At 39.7% G+C, this 24,016-nt stretch overlaps 1 protein-coding gene across 1 annotated transcript in view; it reads left to right on the plus strand.

Annotated features, from left to right (window-relative positions):
* The first annotated feature begins 3,977 nt into the window (after positions 1-3,977).
* SPSB4 (splA/ryanodine receptor domain and SOCS box containing 4) overlaps positions 3,978-24,016 on the plus strand; it is a 322,601-nt gene continuing 302,562 nt past the window's right edge. Inside the window, exon 1 of the mRNA XM_038415097.2 lies at positions 3,978-4,169. The gene's annotated coding sequence lies outside the window, so the exon portion shown is untranslated. The remainder of the gene's footprint in view (positions 4,170-24,016) is intronic.

Genomic DNA, 24,016 nt, shown 5'->3' on the forward strand with positions numbered 1-24,016 from the left:
GTTTTGGCACATGTATGGTGCCAGTTGAGCTCTCAGACAGGTTTGTAAAAAGGAAAACATGGAAGTATTTACGGTACAAGAAGTTGAAGGGTCTGACTTAGTCCTGATGCAGATTAGGGATTCATCCAGGTGAAGAGTAGGCTGGGGTACTGCCATACTAACCATTCCAGGATCTTTATTGGGTAAGGGTAGCTTTAAAGTATAGTCAGGGTTCCCTGGTAGTATTACCACAGGAAGCTGCCCAGGTCATATGCTGAATCTGTTACTTTCATTGGGTTAAATGTACCTGATTCATTAGCTGAAGTAGAGGCTGATACTTTTGGATTCAGTCCCCCAAATGACCTATCCAATTACATCATTACACTTGCCTCAATGTGAAATTGCCTTCTGCTAGACTATCCATAACAGGAGGTGTATGACCTGGGTTCTTTTGGTTTCTGCTCCAGAAACCCAATAATAAATCCAGCAGTTTCTACTCAGGACATTTTGCATATTATTTTAAATCTTGTCCAGAACTTCCAGGGGGTCACGCTCATACAGTTGCTAGTGAACAGAATTTAAACCAGTTCATAGTTCAGATTCATAGTTCAGTGATGCAGATTTCATGATCAAAAATCTATATAAATTAGCTCAATAAACCAAATTTATTAGTCCAGCCTAAACATATGGAGGTGGTGGTAGTGACTCCATTGTTGAATTCTGTTTAAAGTATATGATGAAGGCAAAAAATATTTAAAAATTCTAATGTATCTCAAACAATAACATTATTATAATTTGTGGCTATAAACCGTAAACTTCCGTAATCATAATAATTGTTATTGAATAACATCACTACAGGGCAGAGTTAAAGTTGTCTGAGTATCTCAGCTATGAATTTCCATACTTCAACATGTTTGGCTTTTTTTTGAGGTGTAATCTTAACTATGAATTTTCTGAGTATGTAATCCTTGGTTTTGGAATAATTACAAAATCCCTATAATGTTTTTTTTACCCTTAAGTAACTGCTAAGTACTCTCAATCTTAACTCTATTTTAAGTTAGTTTTTATGTCTTGTTAATAAACAGATTGTGTATTCTAATTTACAGTATGTTTGGAGGAGTTCCTCAGAATTCATAATTTTGAGATTCTTCACTAGAAGATGTTATAGTGAAAGCAAAGTATTATTATTATTATTAGAAATGGTTTGCTTACATATATACCAAATATTTGCAGTGAATAAACTGCATTTATTGTGCATATATGACCAACTTATTTCTCCAGTCCATCTCCCCCCAGAATGACATCTAACATTCCAAACTACAGAAAAGCTTCAAACAGCCATCATTAAATAATAATTTAAAAAATCAGCCTCCCCCTTTCCAAATATGGAGTTTCTCCCCCAGTTGGGTGAGGCTTGGGACAGGAAATATTCAGCCTTTGATCAATGAAATGCTTGAGGTCTGATACCTCATGACTCATCAGAAATAGAAACAGGAGCTTTATACAATCCTCCCACTTTCTAAACATGTGTAAGTTTTTTTTTCCTCTAGACCCATAGTGTAGATTGCAAAATTTTAGAAATTTAAAGCATGACATAACTATAGATGGAAAAGTTATTTTAAATAATACTTATACCATTCTAATTTTATGGGTATATTTTATCCTTCCCTTCCAAGCTAGTGTTACTGGATTTACAATACCAAGTCAGCCAGGATTTACAGATGAGGGATACAAAAAAATAGTAATTAAAAAAAAAGTTAATTTTCTAAAAGTTTCTATCTAAAATTAACACCCTGTATATTATACATAAAGGTTTTGTTGACTGTTGTTTGGAAGGGCCTACACAACTGACTCATGGTTTCAGCATCCATGAGAAATGCAGCCAAAAGCCATGATAATAAAAATCATTTATACTATGCCACAGCATCAGATATTCCCTGGGTATATATGTAGCCATATGCATGGATGGATATAGATACCCCTGCTTAGAAATAGCTTACAAACAACTTATATTTTGTAACATAATCTAGAATTCCAATATAAAAAGCTGATCCCTATTCAGAAGTAAAGATAGTGTATGCTGATGAATGAAAAGGACCTATAAAAAAAAACACCTGTACTGCATCATATCATTTCATCCATATGTGACATTTTCTCAGCAATATCTGGAAAATTTCCCCTGCTATTACATATTGCAGGGATCTTGATTTACAGTGTTCTCGTTCCTGTGCTCACATGTAATAATGGGGTTAGTATGTTGTGACAAAATGTCCATCCTGAAATATTTGCAACAAGATGCTTCAGTCCTTCCCCATATGTATCTGTTCTGAGAGCTGTGATCCTTACCTGTGCATAGGCACATGGAAAAATTGAGCAAGATCTTTTTCCCTACTGAATTTTGTTTCAGAATCCAATGCTATCAAAAGAGGTTTTCAGAAAATGTTACATTTTTCAGTAAAACAGTCCAATGTTACAGTTCAGGACAGAATGTCTACAAAACTCTATTTCGAAGAGCTTTGCTGTACATTGTAAATGTTTCACATGCTTCTATTTCTTATTATCCCCATTTTGCTAACAGAGAAATTGAAGACCTAAGAGGTTAAGAAATGTACCCAATTTCACACAGAAAAAGGCAGTGGCATTTTCAGGAATCAGAGTAGCAGCCATATTAGTCTGTATTAGCAAAAAAGAAAAGGAGTACTTGTGGCACCTTAAAGATTAACAAATTTATTTGAAAGCTTATGCTCAAGTAAATTTGTTAGTCTCTAAGGTGCCACAAGTACCCCTTTTCTTATTTTCAGGAATGCAACCTACCTCTCACTGGGCATTCAGATACCATGGTAATGCGGCCAAAATATGATCCTGAAAAAAATAAAAATAAACCTTGTTCTTTAACCACGCGACCACAGTACCTATTACAAATATTTTGATAACCAGTAATAAAAGGAGAAACTGACTGGAAGTTTAATGAGGTATTGTACAAAATATATTTTGGAAAGTTTGTGTTGATCTGGCAGACACCCTTTACATCTACCCACTGTGCCTTAAAGCCCCTTTTATTTCTGAGCTGTGTTACAGTGGCTCCCAGAGGCACCCATCAAGATCAGAGTCTGCTATGCTAGGTGTTGTGCAAACACAAAGGAAAAGACACAGTGGGCCCTGAAGAGCTGGCACTGCACTCTCCTTTGAAACAGCACAACCCTTAGGTATCACAACCAAAAGGAACAAGGAGTTAGGATAAGGGAAACAATAATAAGAATAGGTTTCAGAGTAGCAGCCCTGTTAGTGGGCTACAGCTCACTTCACGAAAGCTTATGCTCTAATAAATTTGTTAGTCTCTAAGGTGCCACAAGTCCTCCTTTTCTTTTTGCGAATAATAAGAATGTTTGCTTACACAAGCCAGCTCTGTGGACAGCTAGGTGCTTTGGAGCTGGTTAACTGTTATATTTACAAATAAACGATGTTCTAAATAAACAAGGAAGCTGCATGCATCCGATGAAGTGAGCTGTAGCCCACGAAAGCTTATGCTCAGATAAATTTGTTAGTCTCTAAGGTGCCACGGGGACTCCTTTTCCGTTTGCGAATACAGACTAACACGGCTGCTACTCTGCAACCTGGAGGGTCCCCGATGCCCAGCAACGTAGCAGGTGTGGTTTGGCAATTTCCCGCCGCCGATTTCCAGTTGTAGGGCTGAGGAGGGGTTTGAAGGGCAGGGGCTTTTGGGGACGGTGTCCCACGCCGAAGGGGGAGCGCGTTCACCCGCAGCTCGCTCTCGAGGCGCGCCAGGAGCCAATCTGTACCGAGGCGTTTCCAGGGGGGCTGCTCCCTGGGGGGGGGGGGGCAGCTCTGTCCGCTCGCTCCCCGGACGACCGCCTGCTTCCTTTCCCGGGCAGACGCTAGGACCCTGGGGGAGCGTCTGGACCGGAGCAGCGGCTCTCAGCTCCGCCGTGACTGGCTGCTGGGCTTGGGGCTGAGCCGCGGGCTTGCCTGGCCGGGCAGCGGCTCACACCGCGCGTGCAGCAGCCCGCTCCCAGGGAGCCGCCCGGCTCGGGGCCCGGCGCTCCTGCTCGCCGGCGCGGGCAGGGCGCTGCGTTGCAAGGCGGCGCAGGACGGGGAGCGCCGCGGTGCCAAGTGAAGTTGGCGCGTGTGGACGGAGCGGCGCGCTGAGATCATCGGCGGCAGGCTGCCCGGTGAGTAACCCCGGGGGCTGAGGTCTGCCCGGCTCTCGGGTACAAGCTGTGGCTGTTTTAAATACTCGTCCCCACCGTTTAAAGAAACCCTGCTGGAAACGTGCTGGGCCGGGGCTTCCCCTCTATGTATGGACGCCCCCTGCCCCCGATCCTCCCAACTCTGGGGAGCCGGGGGCCAGATGCATCCCCGGTGTGTAACTCCACTGAAGTCAGCTGAGATGCTGCAGCAGGGGGGATTGAGCTTCCCCCATCCCGCGCCCAGGTGAAGAAGAGGAGGGAGCTGGAGACGAAGGAAAGGGCCCGTGGTTAAAAGGGTCATTCCAGCCACTGGCCATCACGGCAGCCTGGGGGGGCTCAGGCACGACAATTCTGGAGCCCCCAGTAATGTTGGGTGAGGCGGCAGCTTGTTCCCCGCAGCGCGGCCGGGCTGGGGTGAGGGTAGGATGAGCAGCCTGCTGCACCTTCCCGGCTCATTGCACCTCCCTGACTGCTCCTGACACATTGCCTTGGGTCAAAAGCTGCATCTGAGGGTTTCTTTACTTTCCCTTGCAGTCTATATGTCGAGGCCCGTTATGGACTTTGAGGGGAAATCGCCCTTTCTCTCCGCAGGGGTTTAGGTAGTTGCGAGGGGGAAAGAAAAGCTCAAAAATATTAGCATGAAGCATGATGAACTGTGCTTCTAAGAGAAGGCAGCCTTGCAGTTTGAATACATAGTGACAGGTTTCAGAGTAGGAGCCGCGTTAGTCTGTATCCGCAAAAAGAAAAGGAGTCCTTGTGGCACCTGAGAGACTAACAAATTTATTTGAGCATAAGCTTTCGTGAGCTACAGACCCTATCAATACTAATGTTTCGGAAGGAAATTACCACACCACTAGTCCACATTTACTCGGACTTTCATGGTCGTTCTTATTAGGATATGATGGCCAGTGTGACTCTTGACTTTTTAAAACAAGAGGATTCCTAGAAGGAAAACTTTTCCATGCTGCTAGCTCAGGTACCTAAATGTAGGAAATACAGTACTTGTGGCACCTTAGAGACTAACAAATTTATTAGAGCATAAGCTTTCCTGAGCTACAGCTCACTTCATCGGATGCAGTTGTTACATTCCACATGTTATATAACAGTGTCTACTGTATTCAGAGCAGCCATGAGGGTCACTAATTCTATGTCTTGATGCTAATCAAGACTGAAAATGGTAGGACCAAACCACTAAAGTGACATCTAAGCTCTCTGTAGTAAGTACAGAATTGCCTAAGGAAATACTGAACGCCAAACTGAGTGATACTAATCAGGAAATTGTGTGCAACTGTTTTGTAATATCACAGGTAACCTGTTTATAGTAAGAGTAGTCAAAGCCAGTTGTCGGTAATAACTGCTATACCTAGTAATATGTGTCTGCTTAATATTAAAGCACATGTTAAAATAATACTTTTTCTCTCTCTTCTACATAATCAATAAGAAGAAAACTAAAAGTATCAAAGGGGCATGTTGTGGTTGTGATACTTTTGTTGATTTAATTCATAAAGTGCTCTCGTCCAGCACCTCTTCCACCTTGATGCACTCATCAAATCAGTCAATGAAAGTATCATAAAGACGGAAGAATAAAACATTAAAAAAAACCTAAACGGCATTATTGAAAAGGTATGGAGAATTACACACAGTGAAAAATAGAGATCAAAGCAAAAATATCACTGTAAAAATGGAGGGCTCACTCTCTGCTTCACTATGTGGATTATTCCCCATCCCCAGCGAAGATTCAGGCTCAGACTCCAGAGTGATTTTGAAGATCCATGGAGACCTTGGTGGATCTGCCAAAGGCAAGGAGCATCTTTTGAAGTCCCCTGCCTCATCACAGCTGCTTATGGCCCATGGATGGCAATGCTGTCCCTGACTCTGCTCTCTGCAAGAATTTCCATGGTGCAAAGGAGCAAGTCCCACATAATTACTGAATATATCATCCTTTGTACTCCTCTGTAGGGAAGTGTATCTAGCTCTCATTGCTATCAGTGGCAGAAATATCAGAAATCCTAAAGGATGATGCCTTTATAGAAAGGATTTCTCATTGCTTCTGTCAATTATTATGTTAAAAAACCCTCTCTTTTTTTCAAAAAAGAGATTCAGTTTTATCCTTATTTATCATTCAGTATGAGCAAAGATGGGAGTCATTTACCTTCTTCAAAATGCAAGGAGTTTTTCTTAAAATAGGTTTCAGAGTAGCAGCCGTGTTAGTCTGTATTCGCAAAAAGAAAAGGAGTACTTGTGGCACCTTAGAGACTAACAAATTTATTAGAGCATAAGCTTTCGTGAGCTACAGCTCACTTCATCGGATGCATTTGGTGGAAATGCATCCGATGAAGTGAGCTGTAGCTCACGAAAGCTTATGTTCTAATAAATTTGTTAGTCTCTAAGGTGCCACAAGTACTCCTTTTCTTTTTTCTTAAAATAATGTCTTACCTGAAGGCTTGTGTATATTGTAACATTGGCACAAAGATGTTACTGCTTTTAGGGTTCGGTTTCAAATAGGAAATGCCACCAAAGAATCTGCTGGTTAATTGTATGCATACATCTGCATATGAGAAGAAGTTAATGTCATCAAGTCCTTGCATAATTCTGAAAAGACTTTGGAAGCTAGGGCCTTTCAGGATAGAATTTTCAAAAATGCCCTCTGCATTAGCCTAACTGCTCAATGGCTGTCATCCTGCACCATTAAATAAAATGGGAGCTTTGCCACTGACTTCAATGAATGTAGGATCAAGCTCTATGGGAGCAGGGTTAGGCCATACTTAAAGCGTGCTTAATGTGGGTTAACATATAATATACACAGTGTTTTAACATATTTAGATCAAACTTTGCTCAAGGATTGTTTGCTGAAAGTGGTCTGCCTAACTGCTGTATACAAATCAGGCATACATGTATACATGCTGTATACAAATCGGGATTCACTCAAGTTTAGTTATTTTACAGTGTTTCCACTTGCGGAGTTTTGTTATTGTAAAATATACATGATGATAAATAAAAGAACCGCGCTGTCTCACCCTATTATTTTCTAGCTCTGTTTATCAATATCAGGTTCCAATTCTTCACTCTGGCTTCAATCACTTTCAAAAGGCAGATAAAGAGTTCTATATAACAAGGATATAAGAGTTTCTTTCAGATCACAAATTCTGGAGCACTATTTGGGAAAATTTACTGGTTCTAAAAGCATTTGTACTGGTTCATCAAAGTTTCTATCTTTGGTAGGTTGTGTAAAATCAGACCTTAAAAATCATGTAATTCTGATTAGTTGCTTCTTCTCTCACTTCGGTTCTGACATGTACTTAGCAGACAATACTTGTTAATTGGTAATTATAGAAATATTTTAAATAATTTCAATGAAGGGAATTTCAGCTATCCCATTATAATAATGCATTTGTTACTAGATTTGAGTGTACATGAGTTATCGGTGGTTAAAAGGTCAGTAGTGCATCTGTCTTTTTGGAACTTGTTCAGCATCAGATAAAGTAGTAGTTCTCAAACTTTTGTGTTGGTGACCCTTTTCACTTTGCAAGCCTCTGAGTGCGACCCCCCCTTATTAATTAAAAACACTTTTAAATACATTTAACACCATTATAAATGATGGAGGCAAAGCGGGGTTTGGGGTGGAGGCTGACAACTCGTGATCCCCCCCCATGTAATAACCTCATGACCCCCTAAGGGGTCCTGACCCCCAGTTTGAGAACACCTGAGATAAAGGAAGTCCCAGATATTAGACCAGTGTAACTTTTTAGTCTTCTGTCAATAGGTTTCACATGTGATACCTTGATGCCTGTTGCAGATACTGAAACTGGTGAGAAAAGTTTGGTAATAAATGCTTCTTTTTGTAGTTCAGGTTCCAAGGATTAAAATCTCATTGAATCCTTGGATGGGGCTGCGATTTGACCCCTCAAAAAATCCCAAACTTGCAGACTGTTTTTTCATAATCCATGTCTCATCCAGCCACAAGAGAATTTAGAGGCTGCGTATAGGTTTGTTGGGTAACCTATTACAGGTGTATAAACCACTGTAAAGCTATGAAATTCATGACCTCTTAGATAATGTAAGAGACTTCTTTCAACTTTTTATATGGAAAAAGTGTATAAGTGGCAAACAACTTGTATTATTGTTTTTTTATTTAATCCTTTGGCACTGGATAGATCAGGAACTCTTGAGTTAGTGCGCTGTACACTAGTGTTAAGACCTTGTGCTAGGAAATTTAGACTCCAAGTTTAATTTTAAATTAGATCCTTAATATTTGAGCACACTTTTTCTGTGTCTTCATATAAAGTATGCCATGTATATGTGAAGTCCCATTTGTCTGTTGGAGTTTATGAGGGCTCTTTCAGGGTTGTTAATGTGCATTCACTATAGAGATCATCATACTTTAAATTACATTTTAGAGCTCTTGACACAGACTGTATATTTCTATGACATATAGTCCTTGTGTACTAGGCATATACTTCACATGTAGCTTGGATGTTTGTTTAGTTTTTAAATGACAAAAACAATAGGCCTGATTCTCCATTCAGTCACACTAGTTTTATACTGTTTAATGTCATTTACTTCAGTGAAGTTACTCCTGATTTCTTTTGCTCTGAGAAGAGAATTCGGCCCAGTGGGTCTACATTATAGACCATTGGCCAGATTTTGCTATAATGTACACAAAGGTAAATCCAGAGTCACTACACTGACATAAGTGAATTGACTCTGGATTTACGCACGTGTATGTATCTGAGAGCATAATTTGGCCCTATCACTACAAATTTCAGTTAAATATTCCTTTAAAAAATCAGGCACTTTCAAAAGTATTAAAAATAATTAAACTTTGGAACAGGTAAACTTTTAATTTCCTTTTTTGACTTCTAACTTTCAAGGCTTTGTTGTTTCATTTGGCTATTGTGCCAAGCTCCAACAAAGAACAAATGCTATAGCAGGCATTTTTCTAAAACACCTGTTCCAATGTACTTTAGCAGCTGTTGAGTGTTAATTGTACTTTTTTGGTTTTTGGCATGTTCTATTAAAACCCATCTTAAACCCATAGGTGCAATTTCTTGGTAAGGATCTTAAATTTTCTGTTTATAAATTGGCCTCTTAAACCATGCTAAGAAATGGGTCTGGTCACAGAACACTAGTGAAAAGGCAGCTTTATAGTCTGCAAATACATTTGAAACATCTGGGGTGCAAAATGAGCACGGAACTTATCAATTATGTGCCAGATATGCCAAAGGTGCTTCCTTGTTACCCTCAAAGGAGGCTTACTTGTTGAGTCTGCAGACTTTCAATTTTGAGACAAAGGGCTGAAGCCATTTCATTCGTCTGTAGTTTATTTTTATTTCAGCAATATTCTTGAAAGGAAAATAGCCCTACTATGAGCCAACTGTGCCTTGTTGTGCATTGCTCTGTGGGAAGTATGCAAACTTTTTCTGATGCTTATAGTCACTACTCATAGTGATAACTGGAAGCTAAAGTGATGATTCTTGGATAGCAAAGGGGTTGCAAAGAAGATACAGGAGCTCAAAGCCTGCAGAAGGACAGATGATAAACACAATCTTGAGAAGAGTGCTTAATCCATATCCTTTATTAATTCTTTATAGGCGGGGGGCAAATATCCATCATGGAAATGCACCCCTGACTTCTGACAAGTGGAAAGAACTTCTCAAGGATGTAGTTAATTTAGCGCAGAGTGGTCTCTTTTGCATAATTGCTTCTCCTGAAGCTAACTACTCTTTCTGGATCAGGAGCAGTGCTCCTTAAATCTTTAGCAAAATGGAGATTATTTAAATTTGGTATAAATTGCACTTGTAAGACATTCTCCCTGCTGATTGGAAAGTTGTGCTGAGATTGAATTAATGAGAATTTTTCTGTCAGTTCCTTAACATGACTGTTTAATAACTCCCTTTCTTGTCAGCCCTGATATGCCAATGTGGTACAAATTACAACTATAATTTGATAATGGGCTAATTCTTATGATGAATACAACATGGGGAGTTCAGTTGCACCAGCATGCCTGCATATTCACTCCAGGATGGAGTTGCACCAGCATGACTGCATATTCACTGGGCCTAACATGCAGCTCACTTAAGCACATGAAGTGAATTGGGAGTAACTCTATGGAAGTCATTGGAGTTAATGTTAGTGTAAAACCAATATAAGAGAGAGCAGAGTGATGTTCATTGTGTTGTGAAGCATACTTTAGTCCCAGGCTGCAGTTCAGGTTGCTGTGCTACAGAGATAAGATACCCCTTTCAGCATCTGTCACATGTTGATAGCCTGCTCTTCATCTGCTGCGGTCTCCCTCTCTCCCATGTGGCCTTTAGTCATTCCTCTCTACACATAGTCAGATCGACTTCACAGGCCCTTTGCTTATAGGCAGTGCTATGAGTGCCTACTCCAGGGATTGGCAACCTTTGTCATGTGGCCCGTCAGGTAAGTCCATTGGTGGACTGGGATGGTTTGTTTACCTGCAGCATCTGCAGGTTCGGCCGATCGCAGCTACCACTGGCCTCGGTTTGCTGTTCCAGGCCAATGGGTGCTGCAGGAAGTGGCGTAGGCCGAGGGATTTGCTGGCCGCTGCTTTCAACAACCCCCATTGGCCTGGAACGGTGAACTGTGGCCAGTGGGAACTGCGATCAACCGAACCTACGGACGCTGCAGGTAAACAAACCGCCCCGGCCCGCCAGCGGATTTCCCTGACGGGCCACGCACCAAAGGTTGCCGATCCCTGGATCAGTCTCTAGGCTGCTCCAGCAGCTTGTCATCATCCTTAGGAGACTGCTAATCTAGTCTAAGGTGGCATCTCTGCTTCTCCTCACTTTTCCTGTCTCAGGGGTAAGCACTGAGTGGGGTAGTGCACGAGGGGCCGAAAGGAAGCTATATTTCAGTTTTGTGCAGGAGGAAAGACATTTTAACGATACCACTATCACATGACATTACTTTTCAGTGTGTTGGGTCCTCACTGAATGCATCTGATGAAGAGAGCTGTAGCTCACGAAGGCTTATGCTCAAATAAATTTGTTAGTCTCTACGGTGCCACAAGTACTCCTTTTCTTTTTGCGAATACAGACTAACACGGCTGCTACTCTGAAACCAACAGAACTTAGGGTCAGATGCAACAATTGTAGCTAAAATGCTGTATATTTGCCATTTAGTCAGTGAGAAGTGCTTCTTAACTTGTGTATATTTATACTGCTGGTCTGAGCAAAATTAGTAAACTTTTCCTTTTCGTGTTCTAATGTGATAGGAGTAAGGTCTTAGCTAGGTTCCGGTAGCAGTCTATTTGTGGTGTCATTTGTTACCCATCTTATGTCTTCCTTTTAACAGATGAGTGTTTTTAAGGGTTTTTTTTAGTAATGTTTTAAAAATCACCATTTGCAAATTACTTTATGGTAGTAGGTAATTTAATTCTCCAATCTTTTAAGACTACTATGTTGATCAGATATAACATTAAAGTAATGTGTTGAAAATTGTTTGGCTAATCTGCATTGATTCAAATTTTCCATTGGTCCCAGACAAATGAATCTTAAACAACCTTTTGGTATTAATTTGTAGAACATAGTTTTTGTAGGTTTGCAATGGAACAATATTTCTGGAACATTTATTACACCATATTCAGAAGTATTATATATTTCAAATAAAAACAGCCCCTTTGAAACACACACACCGTGCAGATGTAATGTTCAAAGTACAGAAATGAACTAGTTCTAAAAGGTCCCGCTCCTCACTTCTTGTGCTTTTCTTTGCTCTTTATACAAACTAAGGACTCTTTTCATTTCTCTCTCCCCTTTTCCACATCTTTCCTACAACTGTTTTTTAAAAGGACACCATTTATTATTCTTGTTATGCGTGGTATCAGACCTTCTACTGCCTAGCATGGCGTGGCCAGTGTTTATGGCTTTTACCCTTTTATTGCATAAAAATATCACAAGCATATTCATGTTTTCTTTGAGGACAAGTCAGTCTTTCTCCTGTGAAAAGAAAAGGTGTACTTGTGGCACCTTAGAGACTAACAAATTTATTTGAGCATAAGCTTTCGTGAGGTACAGCTCACTTCATCGAATGCATCCGATGAAGTGAGCTGTAGCTCACGAAAGCTTATGCTCAAATAAATGTGTTAGTCTCTAAGGTGCCACAAGTACCTTTTCTTTTTGCGAATACAGACTAACACTGCTGCTATTCTGAAACCTTTCTCCTCTGAGGGGGTCCACAGGACATGAGCCATTAGGCTACTATCTGTGAATGCAGGCAACCTGATTAACTGATCAAAAACACAGTTTGTGGAGAATGGGTTTAACACCAGGGGGCAGAGGTCCTTTCCACAGCAATTATGCAAATCATCCTTATCCAAAATGCCAGATTAATTCAATTACAGTTTGAATGATGTTTACTCTTTTCTAATAATGTAAATTAAACATGTATCTTGAACTAACATTACTATTCACTGTTGTTCCTGGATAGCTTCAAAGTGGGTTTCCTCCCCTGTCACTGAAACAGGTGTGAGACTTTATTTAGTAGTTGTTCTCAGTGAGTGTGAGGATGTGACTCAACAGAGCTAGCATAAGGAAACTGGAAGGACTAGAAACACTCATCATCGAGAAATCCCACCTATTCTATTTTGTCTTTTCTTTTATTCAGCCAAGTTCTGAAATAGTCAGGCACAAACCTTGAATGAGAAATTACATACAAGAGTTAAACATCCTTTCTGGTTTTCATGCTTTGTATAATATGTCATCCTCCAATCCAGGGATCGGCAACCTTTGGCACACAACCTATCAGGGAAATCTGCTGGCAGGCCGGGACGATTTGTTTATCTGCAGCGTCTGCAGGTTCAGCCGACTGCAGCTCCCACTGGCTGCAGTTCACCGTTTCAGGCCAATGGGGGCTGCGGGAAGTGGTGGCCAGCACATCCCTCGTCCCGCGCTGCTTTCCGAAGCCCCCAGTGGCCTGAAACGGTGAACCACGGCCAATGGTAGCTGCAGTTGGCTGAACCTGCGGACGCTGCAGGTAAACAAACCATCCCGGCCCACCAGTGGATTTCCCTGATGTGGCCATGTGCCAAAAGTTGCTGATCCCTGCTCCAATCTCAAGTATCTTGCAGTAAATAATAATGAGAAAAAAATTAGTTTCACCTTTAGGATCATTAGGAAACATTGGTTTTCAGATGCTTTCTGTACAGCACTTAGATGCAAAAACCTGTTGGAGAGGAGAGTACTAGCTATTTGTGGTGGTTAATAATTGGTATCTGCTATTTTTGCATGTATAATTTGGTACCCACAAATAATTATGCCAGCAGTGAGTTGCATAGGTAACTTTCATTCTGGGTGTTGGGCTTTGCACGTGACTGTTCTTTTAGTATAGTGTTTAATGAAATATTTAGATAGGTTTTTGAATACTTCTATAGTAAATATAACTGTCATGCCTTTAGTATCTTTTTTGCTTCATATTCAAGACCTGACTGTTTAACCCTTACTAATGGTGAGTAATAGTTACTCTCATGAAATCGGTGTAAGTGCTACTCATTCGGCCACATTCTCTTACAGTTACTCACCTTAAGGCCTTGATCCTCCCTGTGAATAGTCCAATTGATTTTGGTGGTATTATTTACACAGACCACTCACAGTGTGTCACTTTAAAGAGCATATGTATAAATCTTGCAAGATCAAGGTCTTAGTAGCATTTTATTTCACAAACAGGCCTATGGAATTCAGTGGGAGTTATGTGTATAGTATGTGGTGGAAAACACCACACCAAACACGTGTTGTGTTTGAAATCAGAAATGCCTGAGGAACTTTATTCAAGTATATGTATACAGGGAGAGTCAGTCATAGCTGCTCTGCATAAGCAGAAAATACAGGAGTTTATATAGCTGAAAACCACAATTTGTTAATCAAACTTCCTTTAACAGCATTTTTCCTTATTTGCCATATAGTACAAGCTCCAACAGTAGTTTTCCTTATTTGGGGTATAGCAAAATAAGTTTTTCCTGTTATTGACAGGTTGCTCTTTGCAGTGAGGGTTACAGTTCCTAAACTGTTCTGTTGCAACTACCCCACAGTGGAATTTTCTTCAGCCTCTACTTATGCTTTTATACACACAGTTAGCTTGACCAAAGTTTTAGGCCTACTTGGGAAGTTTAGTCCTACTGGATTTCCTCCCCACAAGTAAGATACTAAGCAATATGAGGAAGGTCTGATAATTTGGCCCACTGTGAGTAAGAGCTGCAGAAATGGGTTACCAATCTTCACTCCCAGATGAAAGATTTAAACATAAAGACACTACTGGGAAATTTTCTGGGGGTCTCTGAAGTAGAGCCAGTTGTGTAGTGCAGGGGGATTACCTCCTAGTGAATTTGTACTATTATAGTATATTTATTTACAGTAGCCTTAATTAACTTATCATTCAAACAAAATTCAAAGTTAACTAAGAAAGAGAGGATGGAAAAAATTTTAGTGAAAATAAAACCTGCACTTTGGAAATTACATAACATGAAATATTAATAGATCTCCCTTACAAATGGTAAAATTTGACTGCATTATAAGGAATAAAAGTGGTTTTACCACAAATTTTACAGCTCTATTTTTGCTGATTAACATTGGACCCTTTTTATGATTTGATGTGATCAGATGGCATTGAACTTCTGGGGGAAAATGCAAGGGTTTTCTTTGACTGAAAGAGCATATGTCAGAATTGATGGGGACAGTAACCCTGCTGTGTTGTTGCAGGAATCCTGCCTTTAGCACTGAGACACATCAGTAGTCATTTGAAGATATAGTGGTTAGAAAAATACTGGTTTATGTGCTTTAAGGTATGCTGGCATGACAAGCATTCACTAATTGCATTAGCTGATTCTAATATGTATATTTAAACTGGGCATCTTGTCCACAGTAGTAGCTCTGCTTGTCATCACTAACAGTTAAAATATCAGTTGTCATCACTAACAGTTAAAAATAATCACTTAGCAGGATGAAACAAGGATGGAAAAGAAAAAGAAAGAAAATCTATAGATTGTGTCCTGGTCCATTTTTATTGGCCTTGTTTCTTCCCATGTAGTCTCCCTCACTGATGACTACATATTGTTCCTTTTAGTTTAAGCAAGGCATTACAAAGTATATTTTTTTTAAAAGAACAAAACATGTTTTTGTGAGAGATGTGGTAGCCCAATACACATTTCATAGATCACACTCTGCACAGCTTTGCCCTTTCTCATTCAAACCCTTTCTCCTTAAATCCCAAGGGCCTGGTTGTCAACTGAAGCTCTACTGACTTCAGCTGGAGTGGTGTTGGAGCTCACCATATGAAAATGGAGTCCAAAATGCACATTCGGGGCCTCGAGCAGATTTCTGCCATGCTCTTTAGTCCCAGTGAAGTCAAATACAGTAATAATCCTGTAGCATAAATAAATTAAAAATGTTATGTATGTCTTTCTCTAAATCTTGTTGCATTTCTGTATCTTCATCCATCTGACTAGTTCAGTCCACTTTTCTACCATTTTCTCCTTTGCTATTTACTCTCTGCTCTTTTTCTTATCTCTTTTTGAAAAGCAGTTTTTCTTTGGATTGGCAGAGGAAATGCCTTCCCCTGACTGACTTATCCTTTTGAGATGCTTCCCATCCTTATTTCAAGATTGCATTTTTTAAAAAAAGTAAATAAAACCTCTGAAATTGTCTTAATTTGGGCTGGGAAGTGTGCCCAATTTTTGATGGAAATAGTACAAAGATCACTATTAAATAGGGGAATTAACCTTACCTGATTTCTTTTCTCTATTATTTGGCAGCTCAATTACAAGTTGTCACTGCACGAGAATACCCCCATGTCACCGGACTGAAATAGAGAGGGAAACGTTGGCACCTGCTCTCCAGCAGAGTTCCTGACCTCTCATCACTGCTTCACAATACCATTTGGGTTTAGAAAAAAAGGAGCCGCTCGAAATCTGAAATTGCTCCTACTCTTGCCATTTTATCTCCAGTCTGACATACAATGCATCATTTTAGCAATTCATCTGGGAGAATAAGATAAATAATCAGATTTTCATATATGTTATATAGTTACTTGGTGATCTCTTTCCTCTCACATGAGCTGCTATAATAATCAAATATTTACGCCTGGATTTTCCAGTGTATCCATATTTTTATGTATCCGATGAAGTGAGCTGTAGCTCACGAAAGCTTATGCTCTAATCAATTTGTTAGTCTCTAAGGTGCCACAAGTACTCCTTTTCTTTTTTCCATATTTTTAGTTACTTAGATTCATTACTCTAAAGAGAATTAGACTATTGCTAATTTGCAGGTGGCTGGCTTTTTTAAATTGTGCTATTTCAGTCCTCAAGTATCAATCATCTCACAAACAGCTCCCAGGGAGATCACTTTCAAAAAGTCTATACACCAAACCAGGGAAGGAAATTGGGGATTCTTTCAGCAGAGGTTACGTAGGGATAAATCATGCAAAACTGAAGGTTTTATAGGTAACATTTTCAAAATTGCTTAAGTGATTCATGAAATCAATGTGATTTGGATCTAAGTGCTGAAATTACTTTTTGAAAATGGGACTTAGGCTCCTATGCAACTTATGCAGAATTGAAAATGTGTACTCTATGTAAATCTGGTGCCAAAGAAGTGTAGAAACAGAGATAATTTCATTCATTGATTTACAGATATATTAAAGCTGTCTGGGGTCTGATCAGGCTCTTGCATAATTTAGAGCAGTTTTTGGGCTGCTCTAAAATATGCTCATCTGCAATGGCCCCTTCAGGCTTTTGTGGCCAACAAGAATAGTTGGAGCATAGTGCATTCTGGTTATGCTACCCTGTTCTTTCCCCTGCCCCTTCCTTCCCCTGACAAACCCCCTAAACTGGGTATTGTGAGAAATGGTGGCACAGAGCAACTCTAGCTGTTCTTCATCACCCAGGAAACACTCTTACATCAAGAATATTCTCTGAAGACCTGGTCCATGTATGCAGCTGGAGCAAAACAGTGTCTAGCCCATTGATTTCAATCCAGAAAAAGGATTGCAGAATTGGGCCCTTAAGCAGTTCATTTACCCCTAGCTGGATATGATTGAACACTGGAAAGAGACCAATCCACTATTTGTCTTAAGATATTTAAGTCTGGACTGGATTTATCAGATGGGTATGAACATTGAGGCCAAGTACCCTTTGGGAATCATTTGTGTCTTTCACCTTTTGTCCTTGTTTAATGAAAGTTAGTGGGAGAGTGAAGCCAAAACAGGCTTTAGTTAGGATTTCTGACAGGGAAAATACCTTGCATATGTTCAGCTGACATGTGGAGCAGTAAGGAAGAAAAGCACTACAGGGGTGAATTTCTGGTACCTTGAGGTACACTTTGAATGCATTGAATATTCTCATATAACTGTAAAATTTTATAACAAACCTGTAGTTAAGTATTTACTTTTAATAAAGCAGATGTGCTGTTATCACTTTGCCATGGGGGATGATGATGATAAGGCAGGAATAGTAAGCAAATGTGATAATTTAGTGTGGGATGTATATTATGGCAGAAAATGCATGGGGCACCTAAATCAATAGCACAAGAAAGGAAACCTGGCATTCAGGCTAAGAATGTCCTTAACTCATGTTTAGGTACCTATATGGAACAAGGCTTGGGATATTTGCCGGACACCTACTAGTGTATACCTACACCTACAGAGACTGTTAGGAAAGTTGTGACCTGTGGGGAGGAGCCATACTCCATCCCACCAGTTGGTGGCAAGGATGCTACAATTCTTAGACCCTGCTATGAGGTTCCATCTTAAGCCATTGGCTAAGAGATGTCTACTACATTTGAAACTCCCCTAGCCTTCCAACTGAGAGAATGAAGAAGAAACATTTGTCCTCTCCTAACATCCCAGTGCCTCCGTCTGTCGGAAGGGTTTGTGCTAGTCTACCCTTTCCACAGTCTGTCATCTGAGTCCTCCTTTGCCATGAATAAACTCTAGCACCTCACTCTGCTTTCCCAACTAGCAACAGATTGAAATTGCCATGATTGTACTTAGTTGTCAATGCTGCTTTTCTGACCCCTGAAATGTCTATGCCTTGGCTGTATTTGACATCTTGGAGTCCTACACAAGGCCTCATTTTTCTGAGGGCCTGTGTTCAGCACTTTTCAGGTGTTTCATAGACACTTCTGGAATATGTAGACTGGAGTGTGCAGTTGTCTCAGGCACTTGTGTGGGGTGCAGCAGGGTGGGAGGCAACGTAGGAAGACCTGTGATGTCCTCCCATCTACAAGGAGTCAGGATAATCTGGTCCCAAACTATTAATGTCCTTATTAAAAAATCTGTTCGCAGGAACATTTTAAAAAAGACAAATTTTTTGTATATTACTGTTCATTATCCATCAAACCTGTCCCTAATCTCTCCATCCTCTGCAGCAAAATACAAATATTTTTCTCTTACTATAGTTGTGTATGTTCCTTCTGTACCATGACTTGAGCATATGATATGTTTTGGCAAGGAGGGAATTTCCAAGTAAAGTCCGGAATAAGAGTTTTCATGATGGAAAGTGCTGTCAGACCATTTTAGAAGAATTAGTTTGCTTTCTGTGTTCAGAGATGAAATACAAATCAGCAAGATTTCTCCAACACCATTAGAGGACTCTTTTCATTACCTTCCTTTTGGGAAGGAAAAGATCCCTTTGGGATCTTGTCACAGAGTTTGTTACTGAAAGTGGCTTTTCCAAAGGTAAATTCTCTAAACATCATATAAACATCATATTATACCAGTTTCCTCTGCTTTCAGCTGAACAAAACTGAAATGTGTATATTTGATTTCACATATAAGATAAACTCCTGTTTCCACTTACCAGGAAAATCAAGGTGCCTTTGTGTTTCAAGCCAGATGGGACAAGAAACAGAACTACACTCAGATGCTAGTTGGATCTCTCTTATTCATTTTCATGTGATAGTCCTTTTGGGTTTCTCATAAATCTTGTACCATATGGCCTATATAATTGGTGCATCCAAGATCTCTGTTATATCATCATGATGACTTAAAAGGCACAAAACAAAACAAGAAACCATCTCCTCATTCTGTTGAAGTCCATTTAAGTTAGGGATAGGGCTGTGGTCATATGGATCAGGAGTAGGTGGCACAGTGAGTATGAACCCTTAATGACACATCTTTGTAGATCAATAGTTTAAAAACTTGGAGTGTCTTCCACATTTCTGTAAAACATTATGGTAATGAAGCTTGACCTTCAGAAGATATTGGGCCCGATTTTTAGAAAGACCTCAATCCTGCCTCTGCTAATGAGCGTGTAAATTGTATCTGTCATTAATTGCAGGTGCAAACAATAGCATTTTCACTGCAAGTTATTTTTTTGCAAAGCAATCTTACATGTTCATGGGTACTGATCCAAAGACAATTAAAGTCAATGGGAGGCTTTCTTTTGACTTCCACAGGCATTGGATTAGGTCCATAATTTACATTTGCGACTGATTATGCTCACAAAATTACACCTACAAAAATGGAGGCTGTTTCTCAAAACCAGACCAATTGTGCTTCACTGTCAAGTTTTTCAGACTAATTCAATAATGTCTGTATTTTGCTTTCATCTTTTGGGGACTTTCAGTACTGTATATTAAAACTGTCTGGAATTATATATAATTGACTTATTGTAAAAGATTTTTCCAGCCTTTAAATAGATCTCAGCTCTGTTGTTCAACATACGCTGATTCAGAAAGTCCATAACCAAAAAGAAACTCTCTTTCTTTTGGGATAGACTTGATTCTGGTTCTCTCTTTCTGGTTTTCCTGTTACATATTTATAAATCTAGTAGGCTCTTGATTTACACTTGTGTGATTGTTGTATGAACAGCTCAGGTGAGATCAAAAGGATTGAGGTGAAGATGAATAGTTCTCTTAGTTACCATGCGAATGTTTCATTTAATATGATTGAAAACATCATTGAGCACATAAAATGTATGAAGCACTTATGGATGTTTTGAGATTTTCTTTAAATTCATATTTTATTTTGTAAAAATATTCCCCCCCAGCTCAAGTCATGACAAACAACCCATTATTACTGCTGCATGTAGTAGCCTCATTTTAACAAGATCTGTCAGACACCCAAGAATTTGCAAAGACAACAATAAAAAACCCCAACAACAACACCTCACCCATTAAAAAGCTTTAGATATGAATTAATGCTCTGTTCAATACTTTTTTCACCTGCTTTGAAATGGGAACTGCAACTGTTTTGATAATTTGAAAGTTGTGTTTTTTGTTCACTTCTGTATGCACCTCTGTAATCTCAGTTAAAATGCTATTGAGGAACATCTACTATTTTAGAAACTCAGTGATTCACAAATGATCCCAACAGCAACTGTCGTAATAAGTGCAATTGGGGAAGACTTTTATTTTTTCCTTTTCTCCAGCAATGGAAAGAATCCCTAGTTATAGAAGGATGTGCCACAGCACTGCCATAGCCCTCTCTTAAATACCGATGCGAGGTGCAAACAATGAGAGAGCACTATGTTTAACTAGTCAAGCAATCTAACTGGCTGAGGTATACAGATATAGAGTGAAATCCTGGACCCGTGAAAACCAACAACAAAATTTGCGTTGGTTTCCATGAGGCCAGGATTTAACCCATAGACTCTGAAGGATACCATTAATGGTATTGCATCATAAACAATTCTGAATATGAATTATAACAGAGGCTCTCAACCTTTCTAGATTACTGTACCCATTTCAGGAATCTGATTTGTCTTGTATACCCCCAAGTTTCACATCATTTAAAAACTACTTGCTTACAAAATCAGACATAAAAATAGAAAAGTACATAGCACATTAATATTGAAAAATTGCTGACTTTCTCATTTTTTCCATATAATTACAAAATAAATCAATTGGAATATAAATATTGTACTTGTATTTCAGTATATAGTATATGGAGCAGTATAAACAAGTCCTTGTATGAAATTTTAGTTTTTACTAATCTCGCTAGTGCTTTTTATGTAGCCTGCTGTAAATCTAGGCAAATATCATATGAGTTGATGTACCCCTGGAAGACCTCTGAGTACCCTCAGGGGTACATGTACCCCTGGTTGAGAACCACTGAATTATAAGACTACAAAGTGAATGCTAGTGCTCCTATCCTAACAGAACTGCAAACGAGGGGAAGTATGTTGCAATACAAATGGCTGTACTCTCAGAGCACTATAAAAAGATACTTAACTTACAAAATTCTGAAAAAGAGAGGAGGGGTAGGGTGACCAGATGTCCTGACTTTATAGGAACAGTCCCGATTTTGGGGTCCTTTTCTTATATAGGCTCCTATTACTCTCCCCCCGCCCCACCCGCTGTCCCAATTTTTCACATTTGCTGTCTGGTCACCCTAGGAGGGAGGGATGAAACAAATAGGTTTATTTTAAATCCAGAATGTTTTCTTCATGTCAGCATATCCTTAAAATGAAACACTCCCACAGTTTAAATGAAGCCATCCATAACATGAGGCACTTTTCTATCTGTACATTTTAGGATGGGATTTTCAGATGTACTCCAAATTGGCCTAACTCTGTTCCCACAACGTTAAAACTCATGATGATTTCCATGGGAATAGAGTTAGGCCAACACTGTGAGTGCCTTTGAAAATCCCACCCTTAAAAGTAGTGTAAATAAAAATGCATTGGCTCCATCCTGGAGTCCTCAGACTTTATGGGATTTCACCGTGTCATGGCCTCCCTTCTCTGCATGACCAGGAAGCCCTCTGCTCTGAGGAGAGAATGAAGTGGGAGTCCTCCTTTCTTCCCATAGGAAGGAATTATTTATCCTTAACATTGTCAGAATAAGAGAATGATTGCTTAAAATTAGTCACAGCCAAAACAAATGAGAAGCTGATGATCTGTGCATGCTTCCCACTCTGATCAAACACACTGCTATTTGCAAGGCTGTGCTGGAGTCGAAATTATCCTGCATATTTGAAATGTAAGCCTTAAAAAAGGAGACAAAACTGTGGCTAGCTATCATGACTGACTGTTGCTGGCTGGTCCCTTTGAAGGCAATGGGAGTTCTCTCTCTTACTATAATGCGAAGGAGGATCTGGGCACAAACAAACTCCAGCACCATTTCACCTTTCAAGGGTGAAATTCCCTCAGTTCAGGGGCTCAGCACATGCCTTAGGCACCACTTAAGTCTTGCAGATACTCTCTCTTAAAAATTGGGATTGTCCAGCTTGGGAAGGACTTAAATAAGGAGGAACATTATAAAAGTATATAAAAACAATTAATGAGCTAGTGAAGGTAGATTGGGAGCGTCTCTTCTCCCTTTCTCAAAACAAAAGAACAAGACAACATTCAAAGAAATGGAACAGGAAATTTGAAACCAAGATCAGGAAATAATTTTTTCACACAATGCTCCATTAGTCTTTAGAACTCATTCATAGATTCATAGATAGTTATGGAGGCCAAGTGTGATGGGTTGTATCACAGAAAACCCCTTGGGAACTGCCAACTGATGTGCTGAGACTACCTTTAAGCTCATTTTTCTTAACTGAAAACAGCTTAAGAAGTGTTCCTGTCTCCAACACTCAGATACCCACCTCCCAATGGGGTCCAAACCCCAAATAAATCCGTTTTACCCTGTATAAAGCTTATACAAGGTAAACTCATAAATTGTTTGCCCTCTATAACACTGATAGAGAGATGTGCAGGAGGTTTTGGAATTAATTGAGAAACTTAACGTAACAAGTGACTGGACCAGATGGCATTCACCCAAGAGTTCTGAAAGAACTCAAATGTGAAATTGCGGAACTATTAACTATGGTTTGTAACCTGTCCTTTAAATCGGCTACTGTACCCAATGACTGGAAGAGAGCTAATGTAATGCCAATATTTAAGAAGGGCTCTAGAGGTGATCCTGGCAATGACAGACCGGTAAGTCTAACGTCCGTACTGGGCAAATTAGTTGAAACAATAGTAAAGAATAAAATTGTCAGACACATAGAAGAACATAAATTGTTGCGCAAAGGTCAACATGGTTTCTGTAAAGGGAGATCTTGTCTTACTAATCTATTAGAGTTCTTTGAGGGGGTCAACAAACATGTGGACAAGGGGGATCCGGACATAGTGCACTTAGATTTCCAGAAAGCCTTTGACAAGGTCCCTCACCAAAGGCTCTTATGTAAATTAAGTTGTCATGGGGTAAAAGGGAAGATTCTTTCATGGATTGAGAACTGGTTAAAAGACAGGGAACAAAGGGTAGGAATAAATGGTAAATTTTCAGATTAGAGAGGGGTAACTAGTGGTGTTCCCCAAGGATCAGACCTGGGACCAATCCTATTCAACTTATTCATAAATGATCTGGAGAAAGGGGTAAACAGTGAGGTGATGATACTAAACTGCTCAAGATAGTTAAGACCAAAGCAGACTGTGAAGAACTTCAAAAAGATCTCACAAAACTAAGTGATTGGGCAACAAAATGGCAAATGAAATTTAATGTGGATAAATGTAAAGTAATGCACATTGGAAAAAATAACCCCAACTATACATACAACATGATGGGGGGTTAATTTAGTTATAACTAATCAGGCGAAAGATCTTGGAGTCATCGTGGATAATTCTCTGAGGACGTCCACGCAGTGTGCAGCGGTGGTCAAAAAAGCAAATGGAATGTTAGGAATCATTAGAAAGGGATAGAGAATAAGATGGAGAATATCTTATTGCCCTTATATAAATCCATGGTATGCCCACATCTTGAATACTGCATACAGATGTGGTCCCCTCATCTCAAAAAAGATATGCTGGCATTAGAAAAGGTTCAGAAAAGGGCAACTAAAATGATTAGGGGTTTGGAACGGGTCCCATATGAGGAGAGATTAAAGAG

Source organism: Dermochelys coriacea, chromosome 9, assembly GCF_009764565.3.
Source record: "Dermochelys coriacea isolate rDerCor1 chromosome 9, rDerCor1.pri.v4, whole genome shotgun sequence".
Lineage (NCBI taxonomy): Eukaryota > Metazoa > Chordata > Testudines > Dermochelyidae > Dermochelys > Dermochelys coriacea.